Here is a 12,194-nt window from a genome sequence, read left to right as displayed (position 1 = left end):
TTACTGGGATGGGGTCAATGAAATTTGTATCTGGGTGCTGGATCATGGACGATAAAGTAGCTAATGCATCAGCAAACTCGTTCTAGACTCTAGGGATGTGCTGAAATTCTGTCTTTGTGAACCTTTTCCTCAACTCCTGTATATGATGCAAGTAGGGAAGTATCTTAGAGTTCTTGGTTGCCCACTCTCCTCGAACCTGATGTATGAGCAAGTCTGAATCCCCGATCACTAGCAACTCCTGAACATTCATGTCAATGGCCATTTTGAGCCCCAAGATGCAGGCTTCATATTCGGCCATATTATTGGTGCAAGGGAACCTGAGCTTGGCGGATACCGGGTAGTGTTGGCCGGTTTCTAATACTAAGACTGCTCCTATGCCAACTCCTTTGAAATTTGCAGCTCCGTCGAAAAACAACCTCCAACCATCATAGGATTCTGCAATATCTCCTCCTATGAAAGATACCTCTTCATCGGGAAAATATGTTTTTATGGGCTCATATTATCCGTCCACGGGATTCTCGGCGAGATGGTCCACCAAGGCTTCCCCTTTGATTGCTTTCTGGGTCACGTAAACAATGTCGAATTCACTTAGCAGGATCTGCCACTTGGCGAGCTTGCCAGTGGGCATGGGCTTCTGGAAGATATACTTTAGAGGGTCCATTCTGGATATAAGATAAGTAGTGTAAGCACAGAAGTAATGTCTCAACTTCTGCATGACCCAAGTGAGAGCACAACAAGTGCGTTCTAAAAGAGAATACCGGGCCTCGTATGGTGTGAACTTCTTACTGAGATAGTAGATGGCTTGCTCCTTTCTCCCTGTTTCATCATGTTGTCCTAGAACACAACCGAATGATTTATCCAATACCGCAAGGTAAAGCAATAGGGGTCTTCCTGGCTCAGGCGGAACCAAGACCGGCGGCGTTGATAGGTATTCCTTGATTCTGTCAAAAGCTTTCTGACAATCATCAGTCCATTTGGTAGCAGCGTCCTTCTTCAACATTTTAAAGATAGGTTCACAAATGACCGTGGATTGAGCTATGAACTGGCTGATATAGTTGAGTCTTCCCAGGAAACTCATCACGTCCTTCTTGTTCTTTGGCGGCGGCAATTCTTGGATAGCTTTAACCTTTGATGATCCAATTCTATTCCTCGACGACTCACGATGAAACCCAATAATTTTCCAGCAGGAACCCCGAATGCACACTTGGCGGGATTCAGTTTCAGATTGTATCTCCTCAGTCTATTGAAGAATTTTCTTAGATCTGCCATGTGATCCCTGGCTTTCTTGGATTTGATGATGATGTCATCCACATATACCTCGATCTCATTGTGTATCATGTCATGAAAGATGGTAGTCATTACTCTCATGTAGGTGGCACCAGCGTTCTTCAAACCGAATGGCATCATTTTGTAATAGTACATTCCCCACGGCGTGATGAAAGCCGTTTTCTCTGCATCTTCCTCATCCATCCATATCTGATGATACCCAGCAAAACAATCAACAAAAGACTGCAACTCATGCTTGATGCAGTTGTCGATAAGAATGTGTATGTTAGGCAAGGGGAAGTCATCTTTGGGACTGGCCCGATTGAAATCCCGGTAGTCAACACAAACTTTAACTTTCCCATCCTTTTTTGGAACTGGCACGATGTTGGCTAACCATGTCAGATACTCTACTACCCTGAGAACCTTGACTTTGACTTTCTTGGTAACATCTTCTTTGATTTTCAACCTCATGTCGGGTTTGAATTTTCTGAGCTTCTGCTTTACCAGCGGGCATGTTGGATCTGTTGGCAGTTTGTGAGCTACAATGGAGGTGCTGAGACTAGTCATATCATCATATGACCGGGCGAATATATCTTCGTATTCCTTCAGGAACTCTATGTACTCTTTCTTTTCTGAGGGTGACAGGTGAATACTGATGCGTGTTTCTTTGACATATCCTGTATCTCCCAGATTAACGACCTCAGTTTCGTCCAAGTTAGACTTAGGCCTATTTTCAAAATTCACAACTCCTCTGACGACCTCTTCTGGTATATCATCCTCTTCTGAGTCCGTCTCCATTTGTTGCGTCGTCTCGTTGCAAGTCACAATCATTGGTTCATCGTCAAGGCAAGTAATAGTAATGTTGTGTAAAATAAAGTGAATGATAGAAAAATAATAAGAGCGAGATATATAATAAACTGAAATGCTTCGATTAAATTCGTAATTGTTTTGAGTATCAGAGCTCTTTTCAGAATTAAAGACAATGCGGAAATAAAATCAGCTAGTAAAAAGTAAAGTGTGATGCATGGTGCTTTTGTTTAGCCTTGCTACCCCAAAGCCTTCCGGGCCCTGGTGGTTCTAATTGACCAATTGCTGAGGCGCTCTCCTCAGTTCACAACTTGTATAGAAGGTTCTTCCTCCCGTTCCTCCTCGAAAATAACACTGTAGTCCATATTATCATCCTCCAGGAACAGATTCTTCACGGCTGCCAATGCTTCATCTTCCTCCGACCCATATATAATATCTGCCGGCTGGAAAGTCTGCTCTAGGTGAGGTATCATATGCTCTAGTGGGTAGTAGGGACCGCGTCATGGTGGTAACCAGTGATTGAACTCCTCCCAAGTGTACTCATACCCCAAACCAAATATAGTGCCATGGTTTTTCAGCTTGATGGGTTTGGCGATTCCCTGGAGGTTTTTGTCGAGTCCTTTTCCAGGTTCGTATCCACACCAATTCAGGATACTTTCAATCTTGTTATCCCACCATTTATCTTTGTTTACAGCGTTGACTCTCTCAATGTGGTGGTATGTTTCTCCGCCTATTCTCCTTCTGCCTCCAATCATCGGGATGGTTTGTCGACTATATATGGGGTTGCTACCATCGCCATGAATGATCACCTCTTGGTGATTCCATTCGAAGTTCACTGCCTGATGCAGGGTCGATGCTACAGCTCCAGCGGCATGGATCCATGGTCATCCCAACAGCAAATTGTAGGATGCTGGGACATCTATTAGTTGAAAGTCAACGTCGAACCAGGTCGGCCCCATTTGCAAGCATAGGCTGATCTCTTCGATAGTAGACCTTTGGGACCCATCGAAGGCTTTGACATTGATGGCCCCATCTTTGATCTCGTGCAGGCTCTTTCCCAATGTTCTAAGAGTTACCAACGGACATATGTTGAGGCTGGAGCCTCCATCGATCAAGACTCTAGTGACGAAGTAATCCTCGCATTGCACGGTGATGTGTAGGACCATGTTGTGACTCAGTCCTTCCGGTGGCAGTTCATCTTCGTGGAAGGTGATTTTGTGGCTTTCCAATATTTTTCCTACCACATTTGCCATTTCGCCCCCAGTTATGTTGCTGGGCATATAAGCTTCGCTCAATATCTTCATCAAGGCATTTTTGTATGCGTCAGAGATCTGTAGAAGAGCTAGGATGAAGATCTGCGCTGGTGTTTTGTTCAACTGCTCAACGACCGAATACTCCTTAGCTTGTATTTTCCTCCAAAGATCATCGGGACCAGTTTCAGTAGTCCGTCCCGAGGCTTGCTTACTGGACTCAGCTAGGTGCTCTAGAGTGTAAACTTTGCCTGTTCTGGTCATACCCTGCGCAGCAATTGCTTCTCCCATCTTGGTATTTCCTTTCCTCCTTGCTTCAGCTGTGTAATCCCATGGTGTGGCTTTTGAGTGGAACGGTGTTATGTTTGACATTGCTATATGAATGGGTACCCTCGGTGGTAACACAACAACTTTAAAGAGTACATGTGCCTTCGAAGCCCCAAACTCAACCTCAATTGGCCCGGCTACCTTCGCAGAAGAAGGTGCTTCAAATTTGAGAGGTGTAGACATATTAACTTCATCGCCCCTGGAGGGCTGGTTCCGTACAACAATCGGGTTAAGTGTGACTGCCAGTTTCTTTGGCTAATCATCCTCAGCAATAAATCCTATCGATCCCTTGGGGTCCCAGTCATCTTCGATCTCGATTATGTAAATGTCCCCACCTCTGTGATCAGGCAGAGGGTTGTTGCGGACATTGGGAGTAAGCTCCTTTGCTACGATAACCTTATTGTCGATCAGAGTTTGAATCTTGTCCTTCACCGAGCGACACTCATCAATGGTATGTCCCTTCATGCCGGAGTGGTACGCACAGGTCTTATTAGGGTTGACCCAATGTGAAGTATTTTCTGGAGTTATGGCAGGGATAGGGGAGACGTAACCAGCAGCTTTAAGTTTCTCATACAGCTGGTCAATTGGCTCAACGATGGCTGTATATTGTCTAGGAGGTCTGCGGTCAAAATTCGGTCTAGGTCTAGGGAAATTTTGGCGAGTGGGAGGTGATTGGTAGTGAGGGGGTTGGGCATTATAATATTGGTAAACAGGTGTAGGTTGAGAGCATCTGGGTGAAGTGGGTTGATATGCGGGAGGTGGAGATGATTGGTAAACGAGTGGTGGATTTTGGTAAGAGGGTGCGGGTGCTTGGTAATTCGGGATAGGCTGATATGTAAGTGGAGGTGACGGGTAAGTGTGGTATTTTAGTGGTGGTTTGGCTCCCTGTGCGACCATCACAGCATTGACGTCCTTCTTCTTGGACGTGCCACCAGACTGTAAAGCCTTGTTGGTAGCCTGCAATGCTTCAAGATTAGTAACCATACCATTCTTAATGCCTTCCTCAATTCTTTCTCCCAGCTTGATGATATCGGAGAATTTCTGGCCCTCGATCAGCATCAACCTCTCATAATATTATGGGTCCTGAGCCCGGATGAATAATTTGTTCATTTGTTCCTCTGCTAAGGCCGGCCTGACCTTAGCAGCCTCTGATCTCCAACGAGTAGCATACTCGCGGAATGTCTCGGTAGGCTTCTTCTTCAGATTCTAGATGTACAATACATCTGTTGCATTCTCTGTATTGAAATGGAACCTATCCATGAAATCCGATGCAATACCTACCCAGCTTGTCCATTTCTTGGGTTCCTGACTGATGTACCAGGATAAATCATCCCTCTTCAAGCTTCTCATGAAGAGTTTCATACGGATTTTCTCATTCCTTCCGACTCCGACCAACATATCACAATATGTCCTCAAATGGAATCTGGGATCTCCCGTGCCATCAAACATTTCGAACTTGGGAGGTTTGTATCCCTCCAGAAGTTCAACATCTGGCTGAATGCAGAGGTCTTCATAATTCAGCCCCTCTATGCCTTTGTTTCCTTCCATGCCCTGGACTCGGCTGGTCAATTTCTTGAGTTCTGCTGCCAAGTTTCTAATAAGAGAGTCCTTGTTATCAGACTCAGGTGCACTTGACATTGGTTAAGTGTAGTGGGGTATGGTATCTACATAGATGGGAATGTTGTGGAGCTGGTCGTTTTTGGTGTTCAGTGATTCAGGAATGGGTAGTGGAGTGTGGCATGTGTTGCAATGTTGAGCATGAGTGGGTTGCATCTGTGGTTGTGGGGTGTTCTGTGGAGGTGCGGGATTTTGAGCATTTGAGAAGTTGACATCAGGAGCGGTGAGAGTGAATGATAAATTTGCCAAGTTCCGAACTTGATCCAGTTCTTCTTCGAATTTCAACAGTTTCTGCTCAAGTTGGGCAGCAGTTTCCTTAGCAACCGGGGTACCCTGAGGAATCTCAATTCTTTCAATTTCCTTTCTGGAGCTTGAATCTCCCATTCTACCTTTGTTCTTGTTCCGGATAGGACTCGGAGGAGGAGGAGGAGGAGGGCCCTTGGATCTCATACTGTATGATGATGGTGCCAGAATGCACGAACTAACCTTTGGGGAGGGGAATAAAAATAAAGAAAAACAAAAAAAGGTAACAAGTTAGTGCGGGTTATGAGAAGAAAATGTTGCAATATTTAAACACATTGTGCAAGAATATAAATCGCGTCCTAATTTGGGTGCCTCATTGTGCCCGAGGTAGGCCTAGCGACAAATTAATTTGGAGAACTTATAATGCTAAATGCCTCATTTTATTGATAAAAATAAGACGAATTCACAACGATGCTAAATAATAGAAAATAAAATGTCACTAGTGGCCATTGACCTTATTACATCATTAAAAGCAAAATAAAAGACTCCTAACTACTTGGTTCCAGAAGGACCTTCCCCAGATTTGGCATCTTTATCCCCCTCGAACAGCTTCACCAGCTCCCGCAGTCCTAGCAGCAGATACGCTTGGGCCAAATGTCCGCCTGCTTTCCCTTCAGCGTTTTGACAATCTTCAATCCTCTTGAGGAACTTTCCTTCTAGCTCCACTAGACCCCGCTCCAAATACCCTAGTCGTTTGTTGGCGCTGACAGCCATATCCTTCCATTCTTCGATCAACTTTTTATGGGCATCTTGTATTTCCCGATGCTCACTTTCACACTCTCGAATTCTCTTGCGCAGTTGATTGTACTTAACCCGTGCTTCAGCTTTTTCGTCGATGATTCTGTGTCCGTGAATGAACCCGGGCTGACCCATACCATTGTGATCATCTTCCAACCAAACCGAATAGTGCGGCACGCAACCAGCGTGATACCTGTCTGGCTCAATAGATTCTTTCCCCAAAACGAGCTTGCAATGCCACATGTGTTGAGCTTGGCATTTGTGAGGGCTATCATCGTCCTGGAAATCAGCCCTAAAGTGACTCATTTTGTCGACCCTTGGTATGATTTGCTTTCTTCCCGCCTGCCTCATGGCTCGGAGGGGAACGTAGGGATAATTTCCTCTTAGACCAATGAGTATGAGAAATGGTGCGTCTCGGGATCGAACAATGAATTCTTCCGTAGGGAACCATTCGACCATCCACTGTACCTGGTCTTCTTTTAGATTCTCGAATAGCTCTACCCATCTTCCAGCATCCTCTGGCTGAGCGAACATGTTAGGCATATAATTCATACGCCTTGGCTGGTGGAAGGCAATGTGATCATCCCAGTCTCTGCGTAAGATCTCTTGTCGGTATTCTCCTTTCTGGAGGTGCTCCATGAGCTAGAGCTGAAGTAATAAATTACATCCCTCAAAATGACTGGATTTTCGCTGACAGTTGTCCAGAGCCCGGTATATCTCAGAAACAATCATGGGCACTATACTGAAAGGCTGTCCGCTAATTCCTTCCATCAGAGTCTTAGTTACCATGGCCAGTCTGGTATGGATCCTAGCCTTCTTCATAGGGAACACTATCATCCCCAGGAAACAAAACATGAATACGAAGACCCTTCTGTGAATATGCCCCAGTGAGGTAAGGGAAAATTCATCTGAGTAGGTGCGGTATGACTTGCTATGGCCGTACCTCTTGTACAAATAGTCGAATGGGATGTAGGAGTCTTTCATACAGGTAAATCTAGGTTCTTCTTCAGTCCCATCATCTTAAGGAAACCCCTACCCTTGCGATTATATGGCATAAGCAAACTCGGAGTCTCCCAAGGAATACCAGCTAAGCCTCCTATTTCTTCCAGCATAGGAGTCATTTCAAGGTCCCCGAAGCGGAACACAGACCTGTCACTATCCCAGAACAGAGTTGCAGCCTCTATGATTTTGTTGTCAGACTGGATTTCTAGAAGAGAAGGCAGATTCCCTAAGTATTTGCGGACGAGTGTCTGATCACTTGAGTGGAGATCTTCCCACCAATTTAGCAGCCTTGGATGAATGTTGGTTACCATGCCAAATCTGGGGACTTTGTGCCTCATTTTATGCAAAACAAAGTGTTAGACCCCTACCCCGCCAGACTCGACTATTTAAATCGATAATTAGCATAAAAGCATTTAGTTCTCCAAATAAATGCACAGAACGTGTAGGTGTCCATTTGGGTTTTAGGGAAACCAGATGGACTTTTGACAAGGCTATTTTAATGGGTCATTATGTGGACAACATAACTGACTCGACTAGGTTTGACCATGATGCATGCACAGTTAGACAGAGTAAGGTTTCTATCGGGGTATTAGACAGGTACCCTTGAGCGGACAACTCAAGAGGGAAAGGCACGGAACCGTCGACTGCACCGTTGATCGACTGGTTTTACCGCAAATACGACTTTGCCGAATTTAAAGGGTGATAATATTGGAAGAGCGCAACCACTCATTATAAGCGTTTCTATGGTATTTGTTTGGCACGAGTGGAATATGATGCTGAAGATGCAGTTTACAAGAATAAAACAAATTGGCATGTATTTTCACGTTCATAAGATAAATGATTACAATAATTGTAGTAATTACAACAGTATTGAAATAAAGCAGTAAAGGAAAGCAGCTAAAGGAAAGAAAAGACATGAAGAGCCAAGTCAGTTTCATAGCGAATAAAAGACAGTAAATAAAGCTATTAATGAGATAGTAAAGTCACAAGCAACATGCAATGGTAAAAGCCTAAAGAAAATCCCCAGCAGAGTCGCCATGCTGTCGACGCCCCCTTTTTTCTCTAACCGTGGGGTTAGAAATCGGGTATACGACATTGGGAGGACAACTCTATTCCCTTTCGAGAATTGGGTTTAGAAGTTGAAGAGCCGCCAACTAATGATTATAGTGCATTAGGACACTTTTTTAGAAGAGTTTGAGTTGGAAAACCAGAGTTTGGGTAAGGGCTAGAAATTATCTCGAGGGGAAGGTGTTAGGCACCCCTCAATTTCCACTAGTGTGGTTCCCGACCATGTTGCAATTGTGACTTTACAAGTAAACAATCAAAGCTCAAATAAGGACTCGCATATAACATTGCAATTAGGTTGAAAATTTTTGAAAGTATATAGAGAGGGCAGAAATAAAAAAAAGAGATTTGAATAATTTTACAAGAAAAGATGAAAGCAAATAAAGGGAGGGGGGGTCCTAAGTTTATAATTAATATGGATCACTTCAATTCAATACCCAACGATCACTCCTCAGAAGAGGGGTCACACGTGATATTAGCACACCGGTCATCATATCCATATCTACCCTTCCCACCCCGTTAAGGTATGAAAACGCGGAATGGTATCGTTACTTATTGCATGCTAGTATCCGGCCCACAATCCTATCAGTCTCGGAGGCATTGAGACTACTAATCCTAAAGGGGAGGGAGTTGGGGCTTTTTGGGGAGTTTCAAAGGACAAAATACTAAGGCGTCAATCAAAACACATAATGCAATTAATGGGAGGGAAAATAAGCAAGTAAGGCTCAAGTAAACCTCCTTAAATCAGATAAGCCATAGAGTTTAGCATGTCTTGCACATACTAGTTTGGTTTGTATTAAACTTAAACGTTAAGGCAGGCTGATTTATCACATATTTTCAGATAAGAAGTCCGAATTAGGCCTGCCTGCTGGTTGTAATTTTCAAAGACTGATGCAGTTATAAAACTTTACCCTAAGGCTTGCCTAGGCATTATACAGAACCTATAAGCATGATATCTATCAATTTCAGGAAAAACAAAGATAGTAAACTGATTGCAGAAAAGATTTGTTAGTTACAAAAACATAAGTTCTGCAAGTGCTTACGCGTTATTGCTACTAATTTTAGACGAATTGGCGATTCAAGTTAGTTAACAGCTCCTATAGGCATGTTTTCTAAGTGTCATTGATTTTAAACACTGTTTTTTTAAACACTGTTATTATTATACAGAAATCCTATAGGCAGGTCATCTATATGCAATTGGTTAGTTGTTTAAATCCTATAACAAGTTTGCCTAATGACGGATGCACATGCAAAATTGCAGAAAATCCTATAGACATGGTATATATATGAAAGTGCAGAAAATCCTATAGGCATAGTATGAAAATATAGAGTTCCTATGGCATCTATATGAAAATGCAGAGTTTCAGTGATTTGTATAAGATGCAGAACTTTTAGAGACAGTAATTCCTACAAGCATGATCTCTAGATAGGATACATAATTTCAAAAATGATAACCCCTATAGGCATGATATCTACCCCTTGCATGCATAGTTCCCCACCCCTTTTTTTACTAGCCGACCCCAAATGTTATTACAAAATTATTACATACCAGAATTAATCAAAAAATAAATAAAATACATCCGAAATCAGAATTCCAACCAAAGAGGGCCTAATTCAGACTCCCAGTCTAACATATGTAGTAAACCAACTTCCAAGGATCCAGGTTTCCAAAGCCTTCTCTTATTTGGGATGTGTCAAAGTTCCAAGGAGCTTCAAGAGCTCCAGGCAGTGCTTACACCCCAAACATCATTCCATAATTGTAGTAAAGTGCAGTGTGGAAAAGTCAGCCCTCAAATGTCCAAGTTCAAAGGGAACTCAAGGTCCCAAGGCAAGGCTCATATGAGAGGGGCAGAACTTAAAGTCTAAGAGTAAGTGCAAGTGCAGGGGAGGGGAAATGATAAGCTGGTGGTCATGCCAAGCAATTTGAAGTGCTGGCACACCCCTGACCAATTTGTCATTTTCAAATTGAGGAGTTATGACTTATTGAAAGCCAGGTTCAGGCATGGATAGCCATTTAAAGGCTACCAGACCATAACCTTTAACTTAACATACATAGGGGGTAATGATAGGGAATTCATAACAGAAACAGTAAACAAAGGAAGGGGGGAATGGCATGATCAGCAATGAAACATACTGACACACTCTTTACTTGGGGTCAAAATTTAGTTCATGGACAACAATTCATGTTGCCATGCCCTGAATCCCCATTTATAAACACATAGAGGGTAAGGGAGTAGGGATCAAGAATTTGTAGGAAAGTAAAGCGAACAGTAGCATATGAACATGTCAAACTCTGCAGGTAATAGGCATAGATATAAAGACTATAAGTAAACACATTAGGATGATTGCTGGGAACTGAGTTAAGACATACAAGTAAAAGAGCAAGAGTAGGATGCAAAGACAAGGCAGTAATAGTATATTAGCCTTGGCTTTTAGCCGGCTAATAATAAGAAGGAGCAGGGAACAACAATAGAGCAAAAGAGCAAAAGGGAATGCAGATTTTGAAAGTATTCAGTGGTGTGTGTAAGTCAAAAGACTGTTGTGTTTTTTTTGTAAAGACTTAGGGTATTTATAGTCAAAAGTAGGTGGTAAAATAAGGTAAAAATCACAGAAATATGTTAATTGAAGAACTCGGAATCAATTAATCAAAGAATCAATAAAGTACTCCCATTAATTAAGGGAATCAAAATCAAACGAAAAGATTCAGCACCATATAAGGCAAATAGGAAAAATCAGCGTAGGATTAAATAAGGAAAGAGTCAAGGTTCAGTATTGCATATAGTAGTCGAGTAAGACCAAATTCAGGAAAATTCCAATTAAGGAAAGGCTTAAAAGAACAGAGTACTATAACAAATGAGGTAACAAAACCAATTAATTCAAACGGGCGGGTAGAATGTTAGGTTTTTTTTAAGAAAGTTTTTGAATTACCAATCAATCAAGGAAAATCAGAATCAATCATGTGAAGTCATGATTTTGCATTTTTAACATATAAATAGAGGTAAATGAACAAAAGTAGCGAGCAAAGTTAACTAGGAAGGAACAAGGGATGAACAAACACGACCACTCAGAGATAGTGAAAACAAGTTAAGCTTCAGCAAGACATATTCGAAGCATGGTGACTATGAAACATCAACAAGAATCAAGCAAATAGGCCAGCAAGCAAAACCAAAGCAAGGAAAATCAGGCTAATACACACAATCAAACGAGGTAACATGCTAACAAATAGAGACAAGACAAAGGAAATTAGGCTAACATAGGTAATCGAAGCAAAGAAACATGCTAACACACATAATCGAATGAAGAAACATTTTCTAGAAATTAGGGTTTTTAGCAGAGTCAAACTAAAAAACAGTAAGAGCATAGAAATCGGTCAGAATAAACAAAGAAAAGGTTTTAATCATAAAGAAAATCAATCGAAGCATGCATAAAAAGAAATCCCAGAAATCCTAATTTCAAAGAAAGTAAAAAAAATGGTTCAAAGCAAAGGATCTTTCAGAATAAACTCGAGAATAAACAGAGCGCAGAGGAAAACATGAGAATAGCATGAAATGACACCGTTTTTGAGAGATTCAGGAGAGATTTAGGGTTTCAAAGAAAAAAAAGGAAACCTAATAAAAGTGGGAAAAACCTGTCGTAACCTCATAGATCGTGACATATAAGGTGTGATTTCGCCTGAAATCACACCGGAGAACTCGCATATAGAAGAACCAGGAACCCTAGGTCTCAAATCGCCATGGTCCATAAGCCTCGAAGGTCTTCGAGGTGTTGAACAGGACGATGAGAGGTCCATCGGAGCCTTGGAGTTGAAGGGAGGTGGCC

This window comes from Nicotiana tabacum, chromosome 11, assembly GCF_000715075.1.
Source record: "Nicotiana tabacum cultivar K326 chromosome 11, ASM71507v2, whole genome shotgun sequence".
In the NCBI taxonomy this organism is placed as follows: domain Eukaryota; kingdom Viridiplantae; phylum Streptophyta; class Magnoliopsida; order Solanales; family Solanaceae; genus Nicotiana; species Nicotiana tabacum.
The sequence above is the reverse complement of the archived record's forward strand: the minus strand, read 5'-3'. Positions refer to the sequence as shown.